Source organism: Colossoma macropomum, unplaced genomic scaffold (genome assembly GCF_904425465.1).
Source record: "Colossoma macropomum unplaced genomic scaffold, Colossoma_macropomum, whole genome shotgun sequence".
Classification (NCBI taxonomy): Eukaryota; Metazoa; Chordata; class Actinopteri; order Characiformes; family Serrasalmidae; genus Colossoma; species Colossoma macropomum.
Window position 1 is genome coordinate 19,794,056 of NW_023494807.1, and position 25,414 is coordinate 19,819,469.

The window sequence follows — 25,414 nt, forward strand, 5'->3', positions numbered from 1 at the left end:
TTTTTTTCTAGCAGGGCAGAAAGTTAGCTTATTAGTTAAATCTATGAAAATGACCTTAAAAATGAACTGTTTTGAGAAAGTAAACATTTCATAAACGTCCTAGCCATCATGAATGCTGTAGTTAGCAGGCTAGCTTGTTACTAACAGTACTTCCTTTTCTGACATCCATGTATTTTTCCTGCTTCTGAGGTCAAAATGAGCAGAATTCCAAGCTCCAAGTCAAACGTAGCATTAGTAGCATATCTGTGCTATGAAATTTGTACCACCATCCTTTGAATTTCTTGAATTTGCCTGTTGGGCTGTTCTTTAATAGACACATTCACCTCCTCTTTAGGTTTCTCGTGCGTGTGTGTGATGTGCTGCAGATCACAAGAGAGCTGTCATTAGCATGTCTCCAGGCAGTAGCTCCAGCTTTGATCCTGTAAATCAGATGGTATCAGTGGCTTCACTTCACAGCCTCTTAGACCCCCTCCAGCATTGACACAATTAAAGCCAGCGGAGATTGCTCTGATCATTATCTCTCATCAAGGGCCTTCAAGGCTGAAAAGACCACGAAGAGCCCTCTGGCTGACTCGAATGACTGGCTACAGCCCGAAAGATACAGAGCCTAATGTAACATCTAAGTCTCAAGGTTTCCTCAGCCTTGTGGCTTTGGATTGGACAGGATAACTAGTCAAAGGCACCTGCCACAGTCTTCTGTAAAAGCATTTCTGGCAAAGAAGTCTAGAAAGCGAGAGAGAGAAAGATGGTGTAAGGCCTTACTCATTCCCCAGATGTGAAGTTTTGCCCAGCCAAACCATATTCACTCTAGCTGTCGACCTTCGTGGTCAGAACTTTTAGCTCATGCGGCCCCTATTAAATTTATTTATCTCAACTCCACAGTCCAAAATTATCGAGACGTTTGAGATTATATACAGAGGTTTTATGAAGTCATCCGAACAGACTTAGGTTACAGCACATCTGTACATTTTGGAAGAGGTCATTTATAAATGGAATACCCATCACAGCTACTGTGTGAAACAGGTTCCTCAGCAGTCGAGCCAACCCATTTACATTCTTACTCCTCGACAAATAAAGCGCTGTTTAAGTACTTCTCCCTTTTTTAACTCTTAAGAATAGTATTAAGACACTTTTTCTTTTACTCTGACATTAGAGTGTTTTATAACTGGGTGATTTAAGTCTTGGTTTACTTTTCCAAAAGCCCTGCAGCAAAAAGAACAGCATCAAGAGATCAAGCATTACCTTTGAGCTTGGCGTCTACCGGTATAATGATTTTAACCCTACAATGCCTGTGGGATAATTGGGCCCTTGGGGCTTTAAAGCAAAGCCATTCAATATTTAGATAATGTCCTCTGACACTTTTAGCAGTTTTCCAGACCCAAATAAAGCCTGGTTTTGGACTCAATTACACTGTCAATGGGGATTTCCAGCTGAAAATCCTTTAATTAGAGTTGCTTGAATCCAAACCTGTAGGGTCACAGTGCTGTATTTGATGTTAGATTCTAGCATTTAAAATCTAATTTTAATCAAACCTATTTTTTCAGCCCTACATGAACTGAATGAGGAACATAATTTGAAATGTAGAGAATATGTGACAGGATTTGTACATGGTAGATTTTAAGTGTACAACTAAGTGTAATGTGTCTGGAATTTGTTGTGACTTGCAGCAGTTGTTACAGTAATTTCGTTACAGTACTTGAGTACATTTTTCCCTGTTAACCCCTTAAAATTCCGTAACTACAGGGACTTTCATGCAAACTGGTTGAGCTACTCTTAGGTTATATAGTGTGTAATAAAACTTAGGGCCTGCTGGGTGGGCCCTGGCCATGTAAAGGTTTAATGTACTTATTTTCTAAATTCAATTACACTATTTCTTTCTAAAAAAAAAAGCATTTATTTTTCATAACCGTCACAGAGTTTTAGAATAACAGGCGTAACAGCTGTGTATTAAACCTACATCTGTTGCCTATGTTCTATTGCAAGTGTGAGTTCAAGGTTAATGAATTTAGCTAGTAAACCCAGTGAAACCTTTTCACTATCACTACAAACCACTCGGACGGTCCAACATTGCTGCGTTTCCCCTCAAAGATAAAGTTAGAGCTGGGCAGAGAAGACAAAGAACATGAATGTAGGCTCTTCCAAACAGGATAAGTATGAAGACCTGAAGTGGTTTATTACGAAAGGCACACTAGTAAAATGTGTGCAGGTCAAATTTTAGCCAGACCTAAAACTCCAATAATTTTGCTGATCTGTTAGGTGAAAAGTGCTGTTTCAGTGGCTGGTTAATTAAAGGGGAATTCTACTGATTTTTTAAAATTTCTGCCTAATTAAATGGTTAAGATGTAAACAAAGTCATGCAGAGCGTTTCGGTGTGAAATGTTGTGTTCTAGAGAAACTTACAGAGCCAGAATTGTTCACAATAGTGGTGATAGGAACCAGACGTCTGAAGCATTTAATGCCTCTAAAATCTGCCTCACAGTAAGTTATTATATGAAATGGTTATAAATTCGCTGCCTGATGTTTGAGACATTGTTTTACCATAATCTTGAGAAGTTTTTGACCTAAAACATAATTTTTTAAAAACCATTTGTGGTGGAGAGGAACATGCAGGGTGTTGTAAGACAAAATAGTCACCAAAGAAAACTTTTTTTCAGATTGACCACTACTTTAGTTCATCAACATTACATATAAAAATATGTAGTTCCTCTAGTTGTTTTGAATAGTAAATAAAATGACTATATTTGTGTGCTCTCTAGTTCCTATCACCACCACTGTAAAGAGAGTAAGTTTCTCAGTTTCTCTAAAATAATAATTTTTGATTTGATCAATTTGAAATCAATCTGAAAATTATGCACTGAGTTAGGCAGAAGTGTTCAAAAATCAGTAGAATTCCCCTTTAAAAGTAGTTGCTTAGTTTTTTCAATAAACAACTTTTTACTCTATTAATTCTTTAACTTGTATTCAAGTATCACTAAAGTAGCAGCACTCTTACTTAAGTAGGTATTTTCTTTTTGTGATCAATATTTTATTGATAAATAGGTATTTTCAGTACTCTGTCTACCTCTGGATAGCAGTCACATGAAACCTGGAGCAGTAGGCCTTACCAAACTATCAGGGTACCCCACACTGGAAGCAGCCTCATTTAAAGCTATTGTAGATCATACTAACCTGTCTGTGCACTGGTCTTTTTTGTTTGACATGCTCAGCATTTCTCAAGAGAACTTCCCTTGTGTGCGCTTTTTGAAACGCGCCTTGTTTTCCAGAGCTGCAGTAACGTTCTCTCTGCATTTTATAAGACGGAAAAATAATAACAACTGCAACATTCCTGCAAGGGCTGTAATTTTCTTCCGGCGGGCAAAAGTTGCGCATTATGGTCTGGGTCACAGAACACATCACAACCCGTCATCAGGCCCGCGTTGGGCTCACATTGGGCCCGCGCGGTCAGCCACATCACAGGCCACGGTCACGACCAGTGGAAAGGCCCCGGCTCTTCGCACAAACACGACCAATCAGCGCCCGGAATTCTGCCTTTTCTGTACATTTGCCCCCTAACCACCATTTCGGCTAAATACGGCACATATTCCTTTTAAATTACAGCATGCAGACCCACCCCTCCCTACAATTAGCATGATTTAGACGTTGATGGACATCTTAAACAATACAGACCGAAACCCACTGCAAGAACCGTGCAGCTGGAGGAGGGGTAGGAGGAGGGTTAAAGCGGAAAACTCTAGAAAAGGTCTGTTATCGACAAGAGACAATGCGCCGTAACTAGGTTAGGTTTCTCCATGATGTGGGACAAAGAGAAGCCGCAAGCCTAAGACAAAGACACTTCAAAGAGAGGATTACGTGGCATTCACAATAGGCCTGTTTACATTACAGCATTTGACCCTGTTCAGGATCTGGTGTGTAAATGGGCCTAACTTCACAAAGTGAGGCTTTTGACGAGAAAGCCTTTTAAAAAGGTTTGGGGCAAATTTTGTGGTGGAACCATCTCGTGGTCAAGAGTGTAGCCTTCAAAATGAACCTTCAGAAAACTCCAACCTCAGTAAAGATCCAAAACCAAGCATTACACCTAGCGCGGTCAGATGATCTAATTTGTGTTTACGTTTAGGCTCCAACCTACATTTTTATAGCAAACTATCTTTTCTGGAGCGAGGCAGCGCAAACTAAAGGTTGCTGCGTGAGTATTTTGGTCCACTTGCAAAAATAAACCCAAACACACAGCATGTGGGCAAATTAGCAGGATCTCCAAAGCAACAACATCACAAAAAGACATGACCAGACTGAGGCACAAAGCATAGTTATGCAAACTTGAATCTTCTTATGAGCAGGTTGCGACATATAGAGGAGAGACATCAGAATCATGACTGTTTGCTACAGTGTACACCTGCAATAGGCTGCGGAATATCAGTGTGTGAAATACAACAAACCACAGTCTTTTCCCCAAGCTTTCCATTGGCAAGCATGTACATTGCCGCAGCTTGAGCAAGCAGTCGAAGAACTCATTCACCAAAATCCTCCGTCTCTCCATTTCACGTGTACTTTGTTTACTTGAGGAAGCAGGTTGTAACGCATCCTTTCGCAACTACATAGCGATGGAAAAACACAATAGCAGCATTGCTCAAGACAAGACAGTTTCACTACAAGCACTGCTGTGGAGCTTAAACTGGTTTTTGAATGTATGCAGAGCTCTATAACCAGTGTCAGACATTCAGAAAGCTCCATCCAACCTGTGGCTAGTTTTTAAGAACAAGCAGCACAAACAGAGCTAATTACATAAATGTCATAGACTATGTGAATACATTAAAGTAAATATCTTGTAGACGTTCTGTTGATACATTACTTACATTAAGTGGATGTATTGTTAATATGTTACTTCCATTATGCAAAACCTAACCTTATATATATATATATATATATATATATATACACACACACACACACACACACAGTGACACTTGTCTCTAGTCTGACACTATATATGTTAAATATTGCATATCTTATTTCAGTACAGACTTATGAGCAATTAAGCAGTGAGTGTGCACCTGTGACAAGCTGCCCCATCAGTGGATAAGTTATCACACTATGTATGGTAAGAAGTCACATTGGATTTTGCAATTAATTCATTGTTGATGTATTATTATTATTATTATTATTATTTTGTACTTCATATTCAAAATTAAATAGCAGTTCAGAAAAAAAGCTTGAATAATCAGTGAATTTAAATAATCATTAATCGCTGAGTCAGTCTTGGATTGTGGTAGAGCTCATTAAAACAGTCCCGACTTCAGTCATTTCAAACAATCTTTCAGATAAAACATTTTTCAAGCATTCAAACAAAACTATAAAGTTATCTACATTTTTTTATGCCAGTAGGCTCTATGTTATCTGATCTCAGACCTTCTTTATTTTCTTAGGCATTTTAGATTTGTTCCCACCCCCCTCACCTGTTTCTTTTGGAAAACACTTGTTTGCTTGTGCCTGCTTTCAGCTTCAAGAGCCTCTTTCACAGGTGAGAATGGCAGTTTTTCATATTGGATGACTTGCCCCAAAATCACTGTGACATGTTGCCCCAAACTGCCATGTTTGCTTTATTGTAAAGTTAGCTTAGTGCAGGACATTAGCAAAAGTATAACAAGGCACTTTATTCTCTCCCCTACTAAGTACAAAGGTATAATTGTGAGGATCTTAACTACAACCTCAATTCCAAAAAAGTTGGGACGCTGTGTAAAATGTAAATAAATGTAGATAAAACAGAATGCAATGATTTGCAAATCTCAGGGACCCATAATTTATTCACAATAGAACATAGAACACATATCGGATGTTGAAAATGAGACATTTTACCATTTCATGAAAAATATTAACTCATTTAGAACTTGATGAAGGTTTTTACTAGAATCAAGTCGAGCACCATTTAGGCACCTCTTAGTTGTAAGAATGTAGGGGCCAGTTTCCCAGAGTCTGAGCCTAAGCCTAGACTAAATGGGTTTCTTAATGGTGGAACACCACTGGCATGGAGTCCAAGACTAGGCTTAATCCATATCCAGGAAACCAGCCCAAGGCATGTGAGGCCAAACTGGAAAAACACTCCAGAAGGTAATTTAAAATCCAGTATTACAGGTGTTATCTGCAGACAGAGTGAAAGCGTGACAGTGTGTGGGGTGTTGACAGAATCCAATAAGGTGTGTTCCTCACCAGCTCAAGATAGTTATGCTTGATGCCATCTGCTGATACAACCTGCATACCTGTGGCCGGTTGGCCGAGCAGCCCACACGTGGGAACGCATGAACAGAATGAAGCCAGGTTTATTCTAGAACAATAAGAATGTGAACAGAAATGCTAAGCAGCTATGTGCGACTTACCTGTCCTGACTGGGAAGCCTCTTGGTGGAAAAAGTATCACAGTGTTTGTTTTGACTGGACAAAATGACTTTATCACATGCAGACATCGCTACGGAGCAAAATGCCTTTTCATTTTAGCCTTGTCTTATTTTGGTGGCGTAGAACTTGCACAGTGAGCTCAGAGCTTTGCCATGAGTGAGCATATGTAGGCTATATTCTTTTCACATGGCACTATTTTTATTTCATTGGAACTACATTCATGATTTGCCTACATTCTTAGAGTCCTACATGACTCATTAGATTCTCGGAAATTTGATTAATGTGAAAAGGTACATTGTAGAGAAACTCAAATTACTTTACAGTGGTGGTGATGGGAACCAGGTGTTGCAATGTCTACAATGCAAATATAGCCATTTGATTTACTGTCCAAAATGACCAGTGAACCTGCACTTGTTTTACATGCAATATTGATGGTAAAATAGAGGTAAACTGCCCCCCCTGCAAAAAATAGGTACTATTTTGCCTTACAATGCCCTGCATGTGCATATCCACCAAAAGTTCACTTTAAAACATTATACAACATCATAAAGCAATGTCATGCATCAGGATGCATGAAGCTTTTAAATGCTTCAGACGTCTGGTTCCAATCACCACCACTGTAAACAATTCTGACTCACTAAGTTTCTCTAGAGTGACACATTTCACGGCAAACCACCCTGAATGACTTTGTTTACATCTCAACTATTTAATTAGGTAGAATTTTTAAAAAATCAGTAGAATTCCCCTTTAATCAACCAGCCACTGAAACAGCACTTTTTACCTAAGAGGTCAGCAAAATTTAAGGAGTTTAAGGTCTAGTGGTCTAAAATTTGATCTGCACACATTTTATAAGTGTACTTTTCATAATAAACCACCTCAGGTCTTCATGCTCATCCTGTTTGGATTTAGTAGAAAGTTTTTTTGATGTAGATGTTTTAGCAAGTTCATTAATGAATCTCCAAAATGTTTCTCTGAGCTTATTTCTATTAGCCCTTTCATCATCAAACTACATCTCAAACAGCCCCAAAAGCCTTTAAGAGCCTACATTCATGTTCTTTGCCATTTCTGCCCAGCTCTAACTCTCTCTCTCAGGGGGAAACGCAGCAATGTTGGACTGTCCGAGCGGTTTGTAGTGATAAACTGAAGGCACGGAGTCCAGAGCCACCACATTAGAGGAATTCCAGCATCACTGTTTACACTGAGGGACAAATGCAGGCATTGAGGCAGCCGTGGGCTCTGAATGAGCTCTTTCTGCACACGCACACACACCCCATGCACATTCCCCCAGCCGCTTTCATTTAACGTCCGGCACACCGCCACTTCAATAAAATAGCTCGGTTAATGACAGCGCAAGATTTTGAGGAGGCCCTGACCACCCCATCAAAAGAATAACATCTGCATACACAAACACTCACCTCCACTGCCTAAGGTGACATTTGTATTTTTGAACCCGTAGTAAAAGTTACATTTTTGACATTTTTTGGGGTCCAATAGATTCCTCCACAAATATTATTACAGTTTAAGTCACGCAGTCTAAATTTTGATCTGTGGAAGCACATTTTACTGCACTTTTAATAATAAAAGTTTAACGGTTCTTGGCTTGAACATACAGCTCTAGGAAAAAATGTAAAATTGGTATAGAGCCTTTATGTTATGTGGAGGTTCTTTAAACAACCATCCAGCGAAAGTTTTTTAGGAAACCGAAAGTGGTTCTTCTATAACAGAGCTTCAAGCAACTTTGTTCGGCACCTTTACTTTTAAGAGCGAGGCAGAGATGCTGACTTGAGTCAGAAACTCAGGCTCAAGTCCCATGTTGACTGACTCATGACTCGACTTGGAGTCGAGACATAAGACTTGTGAAATTTTAGCCTCTGAAAAAAATGAATCAAACTGTTCAAATTAGGATCACCAAGCTCAGTGCGGTAAATTAATAAAACTTTTCATTTCCAACTTTATGTGTGACTCAGTTTTGCTGCGGTCATGCACAGCCATTACTGCAATGCTGTTCTCCCGCAGCTCACAGCACCAAGTTTGAGACAGCTTCAAATGAGGCCTTTCATTATATAGAAAAATCTTCAATTTGATGGACAGAATGCAACCGTACATTTAAAGCAAAGAGGCAAAACAACTTGAAATGGTTGGCTAGCATGTAGGTTGGATAGTATGGTAGCTAACTAATTGAGCTGAAGTCACAGATCACATCCCTTTAAAACATAATAAAACATAATAAAATGACGTTAGCTAGCTAGCATACTTGCTATATAGTCTACAGACAAGTTGTTTTGCCTCTTTCCTTTAAACACCACAATTACTGCATGTAGCACTTCAGTTCTGTTCTTCAGACTGAAGGTTTATATGTAATGGAAGGCTTGTTATTTAAAGCCATGTCAAGCCTGACAGGTTTTAGTGGAGATTTCCTTTTGTACAATGCATCGCCTGCAGCTGACAATGAGACTAAACTAACACTCTCTACTGAAGACTCAAGACTCGACTTGGACTCACACCTCACAGACCCGAGACTTGACTCTGACTTGCACTCCAGAGACCCGAAATTTGATTCGGACTTGTACCCCAGAGACTCGAGAATTGACTCGGACACATACTCCAGAAACTTGAGACTTGACACGGATTCGCACCGCAGAGATGCAGGACTTGACTTTGACTCAAACCTCAGAGACTCAAGGCTTGATTCAGACTTGCACTCCAGACATTCGACTCATACTCAAACTCCAGAGTCTCACGGCTCAAACCCCAGAGACTGGAGACTTGAACTGCGCCACAGAGACTTGAGACTCCATTTGGATTTGCACCCCTGAAGACCCCTTGAGACTTGTCTCAGACTCAAACCTCAGAGACTCAAGACTTGACTCAAATTTGCACGAAGGGCCTTGTGAAGATCTGATAATAAACCAGTCTGATAGCTTTTAGATTTTTTGAGGAGTGGAGGTGAAAAACAACAAAATTAAATTCATATGGTTAAAACATTTAACATTCGTTTAAGGTTAGTGTAGAAATTCAAAATTGTGTCACAGACTGTAGAGTTGATCTCAGATCCGTTTTTTTTTTCTTTTTTTTAGTGAAATCTCTACTAATAGAGACAAATTTAATCCTGGATTAACAGGCTTGATTTAAGATGTACATTATGTCAATAAGACAAAAAAGTAATTATGTTCTTACCTTGCTGGCCCCACGAAAAACTGACCAAACTGTATATTCTGTTTGATTATTTTTTCCACTAAAGTAGATAAGAAAATGAATAAAAGTCTGCCTTTCTTACAGAGGTGGGAAGTGAGGGATGGATAGCAACTAGTTACATTTACTGAGGTACATTTTTGATGGATTTGTGCTTTTCTGAATAGGCCTACATTTACCTTAACTCAAGAACTCAGCAAAGGAATCTACATTTTTTATGCAGTTACATTTTAGATATTAACACTGACACTGAAGAATCAAACCCTTATCAAACCAGGAGGCCAGCCTTGTGTCTGGAGAATAGTCTTTATTTCTATGGGCACACAGTTCACAGATAAACATGCTGATCTTATAATACAGCGACCGATGACACCTCTGACTTTGGAGCTTTCACTTGTTTTTTTAAACCTGAAGGGTACAAAACGAGAAGTATAGAGCCTCAATTTATATGTTGATAGATTCTGGATGTACTTAGATGTTTTGCTGCAGTGCTCGGTACTTGAGGGGTAGATCTCCCACACAGGGATTAAGCCTAGTCCTAGATAATGCTGCATTCTTAATGGAGATTCTCCACTGAAAGAAAAACGTAGTCCCGGCTGGGCTCAATCTGTGTCTGCGAAACTGACCGTAAGGACTCTAGAATGCACTTCTCCTCGAGTTGCTTTTTGTAAACATACTTTTACTTGAGTCACTGTTTCACAGAAGCAGCAGTACTTCTAGGCTCCTCTTCCCACCTCTGCTTTTGGGAAGTTTGTGAAACAAAGTTCAAACCAAAGGCTCCCACTCCTGATCTCAAATGCAGATATGAAACCTCCTGCATTCCCGTAGAACAGCGTGTGAAGGGAGGATTTCGTTCACTTCTCATGATCAACCGGCTATTTTAGTGTCTTCTTTAGAACGCTTTAGCTTTCAGTTTGCATTTACAATAACAAGTGCAGTCTGGGAGGCCAGCCTGTTTTAATTATATAATACCACACTGCCCTCCCCTCTCCGAAACCCCTTCCCTCCACACACACACTCAGAAAAGAGGCATCGCATTACACCGCTCACTCGTATCCTCGCCCTCTGCCATGTAATTATACAATCTGCAGAAAACATTTATTTTTAGGCTTTGTAAATGTTTGAGTTTTGGCTGTGGACATTTGAGGAGCGTGCAGAATCCCAGGATCGTTTCAGTGTGTGTTTCAGCCCAAGCCTGGGCAGCTTAGAAGAGCTGGTCATCATATCACATATGTGGCTGCCCCTGAATTTAAATACCATGTAGAAATTCTGTTTGTCTGTATTAGAAGCTGTGAATTTTCTATAGAGTCTGGGACTTCATAGGCAATAAACAAACTACAGTGCATTACACATATTAAAAACTATATATTCTTTATATAAAACTGTGGGCACACATAGCTTTTCAGAAAAAAGAAGTAGACATACAATATCATTTTACAATATCATCAACTTTGGATTAAACTTTTTCAATAACATAAAAACAGTTTGGTTGCAGAATAAGAAGTGTATGTGTAATATGTAAGATCTTCAGGTTTCAAACAATTAGCACACTAGAAAGCTGTAAATAAAAATAAAGAATGATCCAGAATGATTAAAAGAACTGTTAATATATTCTAAAATGACTGAAATGCTGTGTAGCATTGCAAAATATGATGTAATAAAATGAATTTGTAGAAAGTGGAAATCACACATCAATGCAGATAGCTTGGTAAATTAATGTAAACATATAATTACATTGTATTATGTCATTTAATAGCTTATTGTTTAAAGAATTACTGTACAAAACATCTAAAAATACTAATCTAAAATATCTAAAAATATCTATCTATCTATCTATCTATCTGTCTGTGACAAACCTGTAACCAAACTTCTTTGTTCTTCAAACTAGCTCAAATGATATCAACTACGTTTATAAAAACAAGAAATTCTTGTTACTTGTTACTTTATTTTTATGTTGGTTTGCATTTCTTCCCATTTGACATATTGTTTTACAAGCACAAATGCACTTACTGCTGAGAGATTCACAGTGGCAGCTAAATGGCTTTAATCATTTAAAGTCATTTATCTTGACAAAAAGTTGGTCTTTGCTTGTAAAAAACACCAAATATCATTAGAATAAAAGCAAATGAACATAAATACAGTACAAGGTAACAAGAATGTCTTATTTTAAAAAAGTAGTTGATATCTGGTAAGCTAGTCTGAACAACATTTAGTTCCAGATTTTTCCTAAACACCCCCAGACATCACATAGATTGGATAAATTCCATCACCAGCACATCAGTAATGAAGCACTGATTAGCCAAACTAGATGCTGGATGATAACTACAAATTAATATTAGGCCTCCACAAATTATGTATATATATATATATATATATATATATACATATATTTATATATGTATATATATATATATATATGAGAAAAGTTTTTTGTGTTTTACATATATAGCACAACTTTTCAGTTGTTTAGATCACTGTTGCTTGCTCTGAGTAGCAAAGACAAATAGATGATTCATAACTTAATGTGCATGACTCATCTGGTTGAAATGCAAAGGCGTACGCGCACACACACACACACACGCACACACGTAGACAAAAAAAGCATGTATTAATGCTATAATGGGCTTTTGATGTAGTTTTTATTTCTATATTATTTTCAGTTCCCTTGTGAAATTCAGTTTTGTTTTAGCACATTTTTACTTTAAGCATTTATTTCTCTGGTTTATTTTTCTCTGTGTTTTTGTTTCAGTGTTGGTAACCCTGGTGCCATGTTTTTTTAAAGGACCTGAAGAGTTTGTCTCCATCACTCCAACATGTTTACACCTGTTGCATAGTCAATCTAAAATTACTCTCCAGAATTCTGTGTTGTTCCTTTTCCGTTTCAGTTACTTTCAATGCCAATCATTTTTTACTTTTAATTTTGTTTTTGAATGAACTTCTGTTTTGATTTCGATTTACAGAAATACATCATTTTCTCAAGAATTTTTACTTTTCCTTTAGAGTTCACTGTCGTAATCTGAGAAACACACTACCTAATAGACACTGTATTTCAGACACTCATTAGTTCTGTTTAGTGCTGTGATGAAACAGGTCGGTTAGTATGGGTTAGGCTTTACTATGGCGAGACTCAGGGCATTAGTACCAGCCAGAGAAACCTGTAGAGGCATGATCTGCGCACACTCACACACACATAATGTTGCAGACTAGCTCCAGTATGGAGCCATTGTTTCAGATATCGCTTTGTTTACCAAGCAAACCATAAAGTAATTAGCACATGTCAGGTGTGCTGGGTTCACGTGAAGAGATGTGTGAGTGTGCGACAGGTGAGCTCTACTCTTTCTAATCCTCTAACACTCTGTCCTTACACGCCAATCTCATTCAGCACCAATGAAAGGATAGGGAATGTATAATTCACTTCATTTTCACCAGCTGATTGTAACTGACACTCTTTCTGGGTACATGAAGAACAGTTAAATAGCACAGAGTGTACTGTGATTTGAATACACTGTTCCAAAAAAACACACATGAATACAAAACGTTCTGCATATGTACACTTTTTAAAAAAATGGTTCTTTAGTACATGCAATGGTTATAAATAGAACCATGAAAACTCAAATAACCCAAATTACATGGTAATTTTGCATGGTGAAATAATTTTTCAGATTAATGGAGAATGTGTTGTGGGTCATTCTCCATTTGGAGGGGGAAATCATATCACAAAGGTTGCAGGGCTTAAAAAGATCCTTAAAATATTAGGCACAGCTCCAAAAGTCAGTATGTATATTTACACAGCTGACCTAAGATTAAATAACACTTGTCCCTTATGATTTCTGATTTTTCTTTTTTAATCCTCTTTCATAGTCACTCTGCACATATGAAACAGCTCGTCACAAAACCAATTTTCAACATATGAGAAACCATTTTTAATACAAAACAATAATTTTAAGAGCTTAGGAATTTATATAAAACAGATTCATATTATTTTTTATATCATTAACATTATACTACATTTAAAAATTATGTCTTTTATTTTTAAATTTATTTGTCAGAGATTTTGGTCACAGGACTCATGTTACATTTTAACACAGTATTTTCAGCTCTATTAAACTGCTTTATTGGGTCGAGGCTCATCAGAGAGGAAGCATCTCAATGCATAAGTAGGCGAGTCCACACTTGCTCACTATATTCCCTTAATTTATTAATAATTTTGTTTATCAGGCAGCACATAACTTCTATGTGTCACTGGTGTTATGTGCTTTAATGGCTGGGCAATTAAAATGATGCCAAAATAATACCATATATCATTTTTATTACTGATTTTAAATAGTTGTACAAGATCACCTGACCGCCAAAGAGCCAGCCAATTTACAAAATCCTCAGTTTTAACCAGAATGTCACTGGTGTCACAGTCACTGGTGTTACACCATATTCATATAACACCAGTGACTGTAAAATATGTTTGGAATCAAGCTCTCCTTTTTGCATGTATGATCATAGGAGATATTAATGAACATATTAACACTATTTAGTTTTGGGATGAAAGAAATTGATTTTTTAAAAATGTATCCACCTGAATTCCCACTCCAAATGGAGAATGACCCTTATATTGTTCTGTATTGAACCTTTTTGAGGTTAAAGGGTTCTATATAGCACCAAAAGTGTTCTTCCATTGTTACAAGATCCATCATAACAACAGAAGAACCCTTTTTGGTGCTATATAGAAGATATACCACACATTCTCCATCACTCTGAAAGAACATTCATCTTTTTAAATGGACTGTGGGAAACACCCATGACTTGCCCCAACAGCCTTTTACATGTGAAAAACACATGATGTCCTCACTCCCACATTAACATCATGGCAGTGAAGCATGGCGAAAATGAGGAACTACGAGTGTTACCAAAACAGCTGCATGTAAATAAATATAACTAATTCATTTCACATGCACTGATTGTTCTGTATGCTGGCGGGGCCAGTGGAATGCCAGTCAATACAGCTTTGTTTACATGCAGGTGCAGTGGATTCAGCATCAGTTGAGTTATCCATGCCCTGCCCACAAATGTGTTCAAGCAACTGCAAAGTTGGACTAGCTTTACAGAACTTTGACAAATCTGCCAGCCTAAGGCTAAATTGTAGCACCTTAAGTTTTTGTCACAGGTTATTCAGAAAGGGCCTCTACAGTGTTTGTTTAGAATTGCTACATAGTGCTCAGTGTCTAGTTAATATGCTACCAAGCTGGACTGCATTGAAATTGAAACTAGGCAGGTTAGAATTTATTATTATGTACACTGTTAAAATAAAGGTTGTGTGCAGATACATTTTTCGTTCATCAAGGTACAAACAATGTAAATGTTCCCTTAAAGGGTACAACAGCGGTTTTAAGATCCAGTTGTGTACCTTAAATAAGTTTATCCCAGGTGAAAAGTATGTATTTGTACCTTTTAATAACCTAATGTTTTAAAACAGAACAATACAATAAAAAGCCTGGAGATGAGACGGGGTGTGTGGAGTCAGTACAACTTAGAAAATATAATTTCAATGGATTAAGGTACAATTATGTTCCCTGACTAAAGGTACTGAGATGTACCCTTGAGGGTCCCACCTAAGTGACAAGAGGGGTCCTGCCCCTCATACCATTTCTTTCCATTGTATGGAGCTTGAAAAGATCAAAAGTCAGAGACCACCTTCATTTATTTAAAATCCAATCCAAACAGCTATTAAGTACAAGTTTTTAATTTTTTTTAGTGTAAGGAAAAAACTCCAGAAGACATTATATACATATTTTGCAGGAAATTGCACAAAAGGCTCTAAAATTAATATAATATCAAGATTTTCAGTATTTAGTGTGTCCACAATTTGTCTCTAGCACCACTTCCTTTCTTTCCAGGAGACTTTCTTTCCGATTTTCAAAAGAAATCTGCAGGGATATTTTTCCACACCTCCAAAGTTCTGTCTTAGAAGATCCAAGTAATCCAGAGCACATTCAGTGATGTTGAGGTCTGGACTCTGGGGTGGACAATCCAGTCTGAGAACATCAGCAGCTTCTTTGTTTCATTTGCAAATGTTCTTTTTTGTCTATTTCCTTTTCTCAGTATCAGCTTCTTGACATTTACACATCCTTTCAGGCTCATAGCTCTGAGCTGTCTTCTCGCAGTGGAAGGATGGACAGAAACTCCTGTGGATTTTTTCATATCTGAATCAAGAGTGGAGCTTGATTTTCTCCTCTCCTCTCTTTTTCTTTAAATCATTTTTTGAACTTCAGTTATGAAAACTGTTTTTAACCCTTCCTTATGCATGATTTTCTTGATAACAAATCTCAGAAATATCTTCTGAAAAATGAGTAACTTAATGAATGTATTTACTGCAGATTAAATAAATGAAGGTTGCTCTCTGACTTTTGCACAGTATCACAAGAGTGAATTAAGGGTGAAAGTTTTGAGTGGGGATATTGTAGAGAAAGGAGAATGAAGAAATAATAGACTAGTATTGGTGAAAAGGGTTAAGCATGGCTGGCTTAACTGATGGATTACAGTTTTAGACAATTATTCATCACACCCACAAGTCAAACAAACATACACACGTTTGTTTCTGTGAATTGCGGGGACATTACTTAGACTTCCATTCATTTCCTGGAGACTTACTCAAACCTTAACCATTACTACTACTAGCCTAACTCTAACCCTTACTCTACCCCTTACCTTAACCTCAAAACATGTCCTCATCTTCAAACTTAATGATTTACATTGTAGGGAGCTTATGGTCCCCATAAAGACAGAAGGTCCCCATAATATGAGTGTAGAAACAGGTTTTGGTCCCCACAACATGGCATAAACCTGGTACACACATACACACAAACTCACTATACACCACTCACTGTGCACACATAGACATGCAGGTCACGCAAAGATGCACACATACACACACAAGCACACATTCTTACTCATGCACGTGTCATTGCACTTTATAATTACTGCCATAGTTATAGGTATGCCAGGTCATAATTTGTGAAGCTTCCAGAAAACTGGAAAATGCCCAGTGGCATTTGTGATGAGTGTGTCTACCTGTATCACATGTGAACTAGATGCTTTGAGTCTATACATTTTAAGCAGATTGAAAATCAGCAATCATAATCAATACTGAGCTGCAGCCTGTTTCACCCTCCAGCTGCCTTGATGACGGTATTGTACAAGGGTAACATCACATTAATGCAATGCCACAGTGCCACATCTCTACGATAAAAGACACTTTTTGTGACTTTCTCATTACAGAACGTTTTATTATACGCTTTGACAAGCATTTTGTGCTTTTAAAGAGTATAAAGTGGGTTCGTCTGAAATAGGTAAACATGCAATTAGCTCTTTGAAAAAAAGAAAGAAAGAAAAAGAAAACAACCCTGGTTTGTTGCATTGTCACAGCTGGTTTTGGCCAAGGGTATGTGACCCAAAACCGCCACAGAACTGATTAAAAACAGGCCGTCTTATCAACCATGTGTGTGTATGAGTGTGTGTGTGTCTTTGTTTTTCTACATTTTCAGGACATCAATGAAAATCTGAGAAAACAAACAGGTTTAATCTACAGACCAACAAAATGCTCCTGACTTTGTAAAGTCAAGCACATTGTTTAAAACCATTTATCTAAGTAATAAGTGAATAAATGTGTTTTTGCCAGTGGAAATGTTATAGACCATTGTATTATTATATCATAGATATAGTAAAAAGTTAAAAAATCTTATTTTTTAGAAAATAGCTGATATCTGGTTCCAGATTTCTCCTTGATGCCTAGTTAATCTTGGGCTGCCATGCATAGAGGTTTGGAAGTTGTTATGCAAATATATTGACATGCACCAAAGCAATACTTTCTGCATTATATTATTTGTAATTTTTCTGAGCAAATAAACACTTATCACCCTGATAAACAGCTGTAATACTAATATTATAATGTAATGTATATATATATATATGTGTGTATATATATATATATATATATATATATATATATATATATATATATATATAATACCTATAAGACATATTATTATTGCTTATATCTACTTACACATATTTAAACATACATGGGCCATTATGTGTGTGTGTGACGGAGCGTAACTGTGTCTAATTTGGAAGCTGAGAAATAGACTGAACATCCAGTCCTCATAAATACAGTTTACTGTAGACTTAAAGAATGAGTTTGAATATTCTGTCCAGAGAGAGAGAGAGAGAGAGAGAGAGAGAGAGAGAGAGATAGAGAGAGAGAGCAGTGCAGTGCAGTTCTTTATTTAATGATGGAGTGCTGTTTAATGGGAACTTGCAGGGAACTCTTAACCGCTGAATGCGTCACGAGTGTGTTTTACAGTATAAGCGCAGGGAACAAGCTGCAAAGACATCAACACTTTTATATTTCCTCACACACATGGATTCACAGGCTCCCTCACTCACCCACCTATCACACACACTCACAAATATACACAGAGCAGGACCTGCCAATGCAACCACAGATTGACCTGTTAGTGTTATGATATTGGACCTAACCCTGACCCTAACCTGACGCTACCATTAGTCAAAGGCATGAAATTAAAGCAATAAGCCAAAAGAGTCTGTGTTACAGTGCTTTTAGTGTTGTTAAGGGGTGTTGTTAGGCCACAGACATAATGATTAATCTGTGAACAGCATCATGGTTTATAATAAAGTACTATATTAATGGAGAATTCAACTAATGTGTTCATGTCCAGTATTTCACAGTGTTGGGTATGAATACAATGTGGCTCAGCCAGTTACATCACAGGTTGGGCTTCTCTCTCACTCTCTCTCTCTCTGTCTCTCTCTCTCTCTCTCTTTCTCACCCTCTTCTTTTTGCTCAGTTGTTTATCTGCTGGTTACTCTCCCTTTCTTGCCTCATCACTGAAAAAATTCTTCCTCCCAGCAAAGTTTTAAAAAGTTATTTAATTGTTTAATGCCTTAATGGGTCCACGCTTCAATTCCTTCCTAACTACATAACTTACATATTAGTTTCATTATACAGTAGAAAGTGAGTCAGTTTTAAATTAATTTTAAATTTAAAAGTTTGTAACCTGGGTGCCTTTGAGTTCATTGAGCTTCTAACTGCAAGACGACAGAACAATAATCTGTGTTTTACATTCTGTTAAGTTCAATGAACTAAACATTTTTAAGACAACTACTTTTTTTTACTTTCTTTTGTTAAAACATTTGTGAACACACAAACACACAGTTTCACTTTCAGAGTTGTGTTCAGATATCCTGCTTTTGTCTCCTGAGAAAGAAGAAAGCCCTCCACCTCTGTCCGCTAACATATGAGCCCCCTCTTCCTCACTCTCCTCCAAACAGGATGTGTTTGATGGAGCTAGTGACGCGGTCCAGCAGATGCCAGCTTAAAGCGCTTTCTTGGAAAGTTGCTTTTGGTGAGATAAGCCTTATCACTGCTCCACTTCTGATAGTTTTTCATTGATTTAGTGTGCCGATTCTGTGCCAGGGACTTTATGAAAGTGAGAAGGCCAACACTGTCAACAAACCCCTTCAGGAATAGGAGCAAACTGTTTATTCCAAGAAGGTATCGTTTCTGCCTTCTGCCATAGTGAAATGAGGGATGATGTGCATGTGTGTTTTTGCCGGTGAAACAGATAAAGTCAGTAATTTGGCTCGTTTTGTGACGATTCCCAGACAGTGTGGTTACATAACAGCGTGTACGGAGGGAAGAGTACAGTAACCGTGTGGTTTGTGTAGCATACCTGCCTCAGGCACATGCCAACAGCCAGAAGGAAAAAAAGCACCTTAATGATATACGGTATATTAATGTGAACGCTGTGTACAGTACTCATGCTTATCCATTATTTAAAAGCAAGGTACATTTCATTTTTACCTACTTGATTTGAGACCCATGCAAAAAAGAAAAAACAGGGTGTGCTCACTCTCAAAAAAAAGACATGATCTCTACGTTATAGAGATACATTGCCTTTCGTTTGAGAAGTGGCTATTTAGCATGAAAACATCACCTTGGCAACAAAAAAAATACTTTTTTCTTGCAATAAAATGTGCTCTTTCCAAAAATACTGAACCAAAAGCTTGAAGTTTTTTTAGTAGAACACAGTAAAAACTCTGCTAAATTTTTTTTTGATGTTGACGTGTTAAAAACAACACATACTGGGTTACTCTTAATACATCAGTGTATGCGAGAGAGAGAGAGAGCAAGAGAATAAAAGAAAAAAGAGAGAAAAGGAGAGATACGAGATTGAGGGACAGAGAAAGCAAAAAAAGAGAGAAAGAGAGACAACGTGAAAAAGAGAAGAGAGAGAGAGAGAGAGAGAGAGAGAGAGAGAGAGAGAGAGAGAGACTCTATGAACTCTTCAATTACATCCAAACGGTACTTGTAGCTAAACACCAATGATAAGACACACACACACACACACTCACACACACACACACACACACACCTCTAATCACCCCCCCCCCTCTCTCGTTTCTGTTAATCACCTCACAGCTTTGAAGTTCCAGCTGATGATCACAGAGTGTGAGCAGCTCAGGGCAGTGTGTGTGTGTGTGAGATGAATGTGTAGGAGACCCTTAAGGTCCGCTAATGACGGTGACCCTTTAATCACACATGGCTCACGCGTCATCACAACAAATGCAAATCAGTCTTTCAGAAGGAAAAGGCACAAATCTGAGCCTAAAACACATTCAGAGATTCCATCCGAGATTATCCTAACACCACCCCTTTCTTTTTTTCTTTTTTATTTCTTTTTTTTTTACTTTTTTTTGTTGTGTGAACACTTGTGTGTAACTTTACAGGAGAAGGAAAAAACCCTCTGTATTTTTAATGTAAGTCAATGAAACCAGACTTTTTTCCAAGTAATTTTGGGCCGTTTCTTTTGCTCCATTCATCATGAAATTTACACACAATGTCAAGGGCAACAGGCTTCTTCAAATTACGCCAAAAACAGAAAAACAACAAAAATGGAGATGCAAGGATTTGTCCCGACAGCAGCAATTTATACATGCATTTATAGATGTATATATGTGTAAATATCTTCTAAAATGTAGGTGGCTATAGTCTGAATGCTGCCTTCAGCATTCAGACTAACTTGGATTTAATACAGATACTTAATTCCTGTATTCTGAAAACTTGGTCCCAATACTAGTATTCTGTAACATCTCAACCCTGCACATAACAAACATCATCCAAGAATGCAATTATCCACCTGCCTGTGCCAACCACTCTAATTAGCATAATGGATCAGTCTCAACATGTAAATACTTTGAAATGAAAAACCTCCCGAGCCAACCTGTGTTTCCTGTACTAAGGGAGCTCCTGTTAGGTTCATTCAGGTGATTCTCTGGTTAGAAGAGGCTGGTTAGAGCTCCTCAATTACAGACTAATGAAAAGAAAACAGGTTTTAACCAAAGGCGTAAACCTGTTTAGCACTTCTTTGCCCTAAGAGAAGTATTTCACACTTCAGGTTATTAAGTTTGTTGAATGTTCTCGCTGGAATTTGTTATGTCAAAGTTTACCACAGAAGCCTAAGAAGTCGGTGGAAAATCCTCTGAAGAATTGATCCTACAGCGCTGCCCAGAGTGTTTTGCTAAATGTTAGCAGTGGAAGAATGCTAGCTTTTCACTAAGAGATTAGCTCTTAGCATGTATTTTCCTTTGTTTTTGCCACTGTGTTGATCAGCCTTCGAAATTTGTTCACTTTCCCTCAACCTTTGCGTAGCCTAGATAATTGACATGTTAGCTGTAATATTACATCCCAAGTTCAAAGGAAAGGTAAATTAGCATAAGTAGTTAGCTAGTTTGACAGATAAAGTTGTTACCAATGAGGTACCTTATACAGTGGGCTTATTTCATGTGAAGGGGTTTTATTACACTTGAAAGCCAATTGGTAATAATGTTTACTGCTTTGCTAACTGACTAGTTGCTAAATGCACTAAATAGGCACAGCTTAGCTAGATATACAGCTATGCATATTGATATAAACACATGGAAAAATAGCATTAATCACAGTTTTTTTGTTTCCATGCTAAGGACTCTTAACACATAACACATAAATTGAATGCTACTGTTCCCATTGTAATCCCAATTTACCTCCGTAGCCTAATGCTGTCATTCCAAATGGACACTGTACATGTATTGACTCTTTAGATCATGTTACATGTGGGTCATGTGTGTCTTTAACATGCTTATAACAACCTCATTCTCACAATATAGCACTGGATAACGTAAAAGGATTATACTACAGCTAACGTTGAATAGCTTGTTGTTCTAAATGTCTTAGAATAGCAGTGCTGAAAGCAGAGGGGAAACTTAACACATGGAAGGTCTCCCTGCCTTGACGTCAGTGTTTTGGCTCTTTTGCACTCAATTAGATAGTATAAAGGCGGCTTCCTGGCACAATGGGTGAGTCCTTTGCTCTGCGCTCTGCTAACAAAAGCTGATCTTTGATGTCTCCCATAAGTATGATGCAAACATCTGCTTGTGTGTGGGTCTGTGTGTGTTTTCAGTGCAGGATTGATTTCCATCTGTCCCCATTCCCATGCAACACAATGCAGTGTGTCTATTGTCTTCTCATCTCCTGCTACGCTACAATCTCCTTGTAACAGGAGCAGCGGATGCTTGTCCTTCACACACCGTCCACAGGTACAACACAGCCTTCATAAGGGTTCACGATAATACCACTAACCAAGTGCTCTGCTCTGCTTAAAGGGGAAGTTCAGTCAGAAATCAAATTCCCTTAATCCTAATGTTGTTGACCAGCCAAGACATATTTGGTGTCTGAAGTTTGCTTCTTTAGTTTTGCACTGGAGCTATGAGACCAACATAGGTGGGTGTATTCCATTACCGGGGTGCCATGTCCATCCTACTGATAATAAATTTGCAAATATGTATATATCATAAAGGTAAAAGACATTTTAAACCTAGGTACTGTGTCCTCTACAACTGTCTATGTGCAACTAAACTAAACTAAACTAAACTTTACCTTAAAATTCAATCACTGAACTACTTTAAAAAGTAATAGTTTGTCATTATTTTTAAAATAGATTTAACATGTCATGCTTGAAACATCCTTTTTTAATGATATTTCTTTTTCTATCATATCAGATCATGAAAGAGGTACATTTTATTCGTGTCTCTCAACATTCAGTCAATCCTGATATGCAAACATACTCACCCCTATAATATATCTGGAATATGTTAAAGTTACATATCCAGCAGGAATTTGCATTATTCCGATTTACTGAAGATCATGGGAAGAAGAAAAGGTTGTTCTCTCATTTTTTTTCTTTTTTTTTCCTCTCTTTCTGTTTTTGGTGATATTCTGATATTGACTGGTCAAATGAATGAGAAAAAAGTTAGCACATCCTCTACAGAGAAGAGACTTAAATATGGCATTTTTCTGCCAATTTTAGTGCACAAATTCTATTTATGTGCTGAGTTTTATTGCAAAAAAATAAAGCATTTCATGTTTTCTTTTTTTCTAGTAGTAGTAGTAAATCAGCAAATAGAACAGTAATTCTACTGAGTGTGTTCTCAGTACAGAATGTATTAACTTATTTTCACTTACGAAAGACATGTAATTTGACCAGGGGTGCCCAAAAAGTTTGATTCACTGAAATGAGGATAAAACAGCATATTTAATAATGGACTGTAGAGTTTTTTCCATTCAGTGAATTTCCTTTTTTTTCATATTATTTTGTAAACATACCTCTGTAGCCCCTTCCTCTCGTGACTTGATGCCAGTCTCAGCTCCAGTTCAAAGGAAACTGAAACACATTCCATTGGGCATAAATAGTTGACGTGGGCTTTAAATACTCAGCTCAGGACAGGAAAGCCATATTGCTCATGGGGAATAAAGCACAACAACATTAATGATGTTTTGGTTTGGGTTGGATGTCTGCTTTTATCGCTGCTGTCTTTGCTCCTGTGCTGGGAAATAACCCCTTGTTAGCCCCTCATAGTGTAGCAGATCACTTAATGTCTTTTTCTGTAACTTTTCTGTAACACAGTAACCTTATAAGAGGTAAAAAAGGCATGTTAATGTAAAAGAATTTTACATTCCTCCTGTAACTCTTAGCAAGAGTCCTGTACCTTTAACCCCGGTCAGAAAGTTAGAATGAAATAAAACTGCATGCCACCTGTATTCCTTAGAAATGCGACTGGAAAACAAAAAGTCACAAATGAGAGAGAAAGTCGTGATTGTATCTCTCTCTTCTGATTCCAAAGAACCAGCATTCCAAACATCATTAGTTTATCATGCAAACTTGGCTCTTTACCAACTGTCATCTTGATGAATAAGAAGTCCATGACATCAGACAAAATGCAATTTTACTGGACTTCAATCATTTTAAATCAAGTGTTGACAATTATTTCAATTATTTATTTATTACATTTAACATTACTGATGCTTCATAACTTAAAAATGTACATTTATAGCATTATTATATTATTATTACTCATATTAAGTGACCAGAAATGCAAAGTGTTCTTACAACATCATATATACTTGAAAACTATAAAAGAACACTTTTATATATTTACTGGATGTAACACTTTTTCAAGGCTGATTTACTTTCACCTGAGGAATTTCACCCACTCCCTTCTTAGCAACCTTAACGCTCTTTGGGTCTTTAATCTTTTGACCTGTGGGAGACAGAGGATGAATAGCCACTGGCTATGCTGTCCATTAAACCTCTCACTACCCCCCTCTGTCCAGAATAAAACCACCCCAAACCCAGAGCCTGAAAGCAGAAGTGTGTCACATTTAGTGACATGGAAGCAACCGCATGAGAAAGCCCACCAAGGTCCGCAGAGGCTTACTGGTGGGCAGCACGTCCACTCTGAATGAGAGTTCGTTAGGCCTTGGTGTGACGTCTCTGTCCTGTTGTTACCGTAACACTAAACATCCCTAAATACACCCCGAAACAAGCCTTAATGTGCATCTCTCCTGCCTTATGACTGTAATCAAGGCCTTAAAGGCAGTAATCTGTGTAACCAGCACCTTAGCATCTGCTGAGTGGCAACTGCTGTATAAACTGTAGGCTTGTAATAGAGGCAGAGAATGAGTTTAACAGGAGAGAGAGAGAGAGAGAGAGAGAGAGAGAGAGAGAGAGAGAGAGAGAGAGGATATCTGAGAGTGTAAATAAAAAAGAAGAGCATCTTTTGAATGGTGGCTAATTTTCCCTCATAAAGAGAGACTTTAACTTTACAATATAATATTAAAGAATGTACCATTAATTTAACCCACCTTTATTATTTTGTCTGCGTTTGTCCCATTATGCACCATCTGTTGGTGCCAAATCTAAAAAATCTACTATGTAGTGCCTTAATAGACACATTATAGACAGCAGTATCTGGCAGCAGTATGTAAAAATGTTGACAGAGTATCATAAAATAACAATTTTCCTCTAAATTTTGACTAATTGTCTCAAAATAATGACTTATTTTCCCTATATGTTGACTTAGTATCTCAAAATAATGACTTTCTTTGTCACAATTTGGACTTAATATCTTGCAATAATGAATATGCCAAAATAATTGTTTACTTTAAAAAAAATAATAATAATAATATTCATAGCATGTTGAAATTTTGACTTAAAAACTCAATATTCCAAGATGACAAGTCAGTGTTTTGAGAAACTAAGCATGTATTTTGAGATTATAAGTAATTCTTTTGAGATATTAAGTCAATTTTTGGACACACTGCTGCCAATTTTTGTTTTAGTTATGTTTTAAGGGTCGTTGATAAGTTACTTGTGCTCATGCAGTTATTTATACATCATTGTTCAGGCATCAGAGTTGCTTTAAAGAAGAAACATACAACGTAAACTATG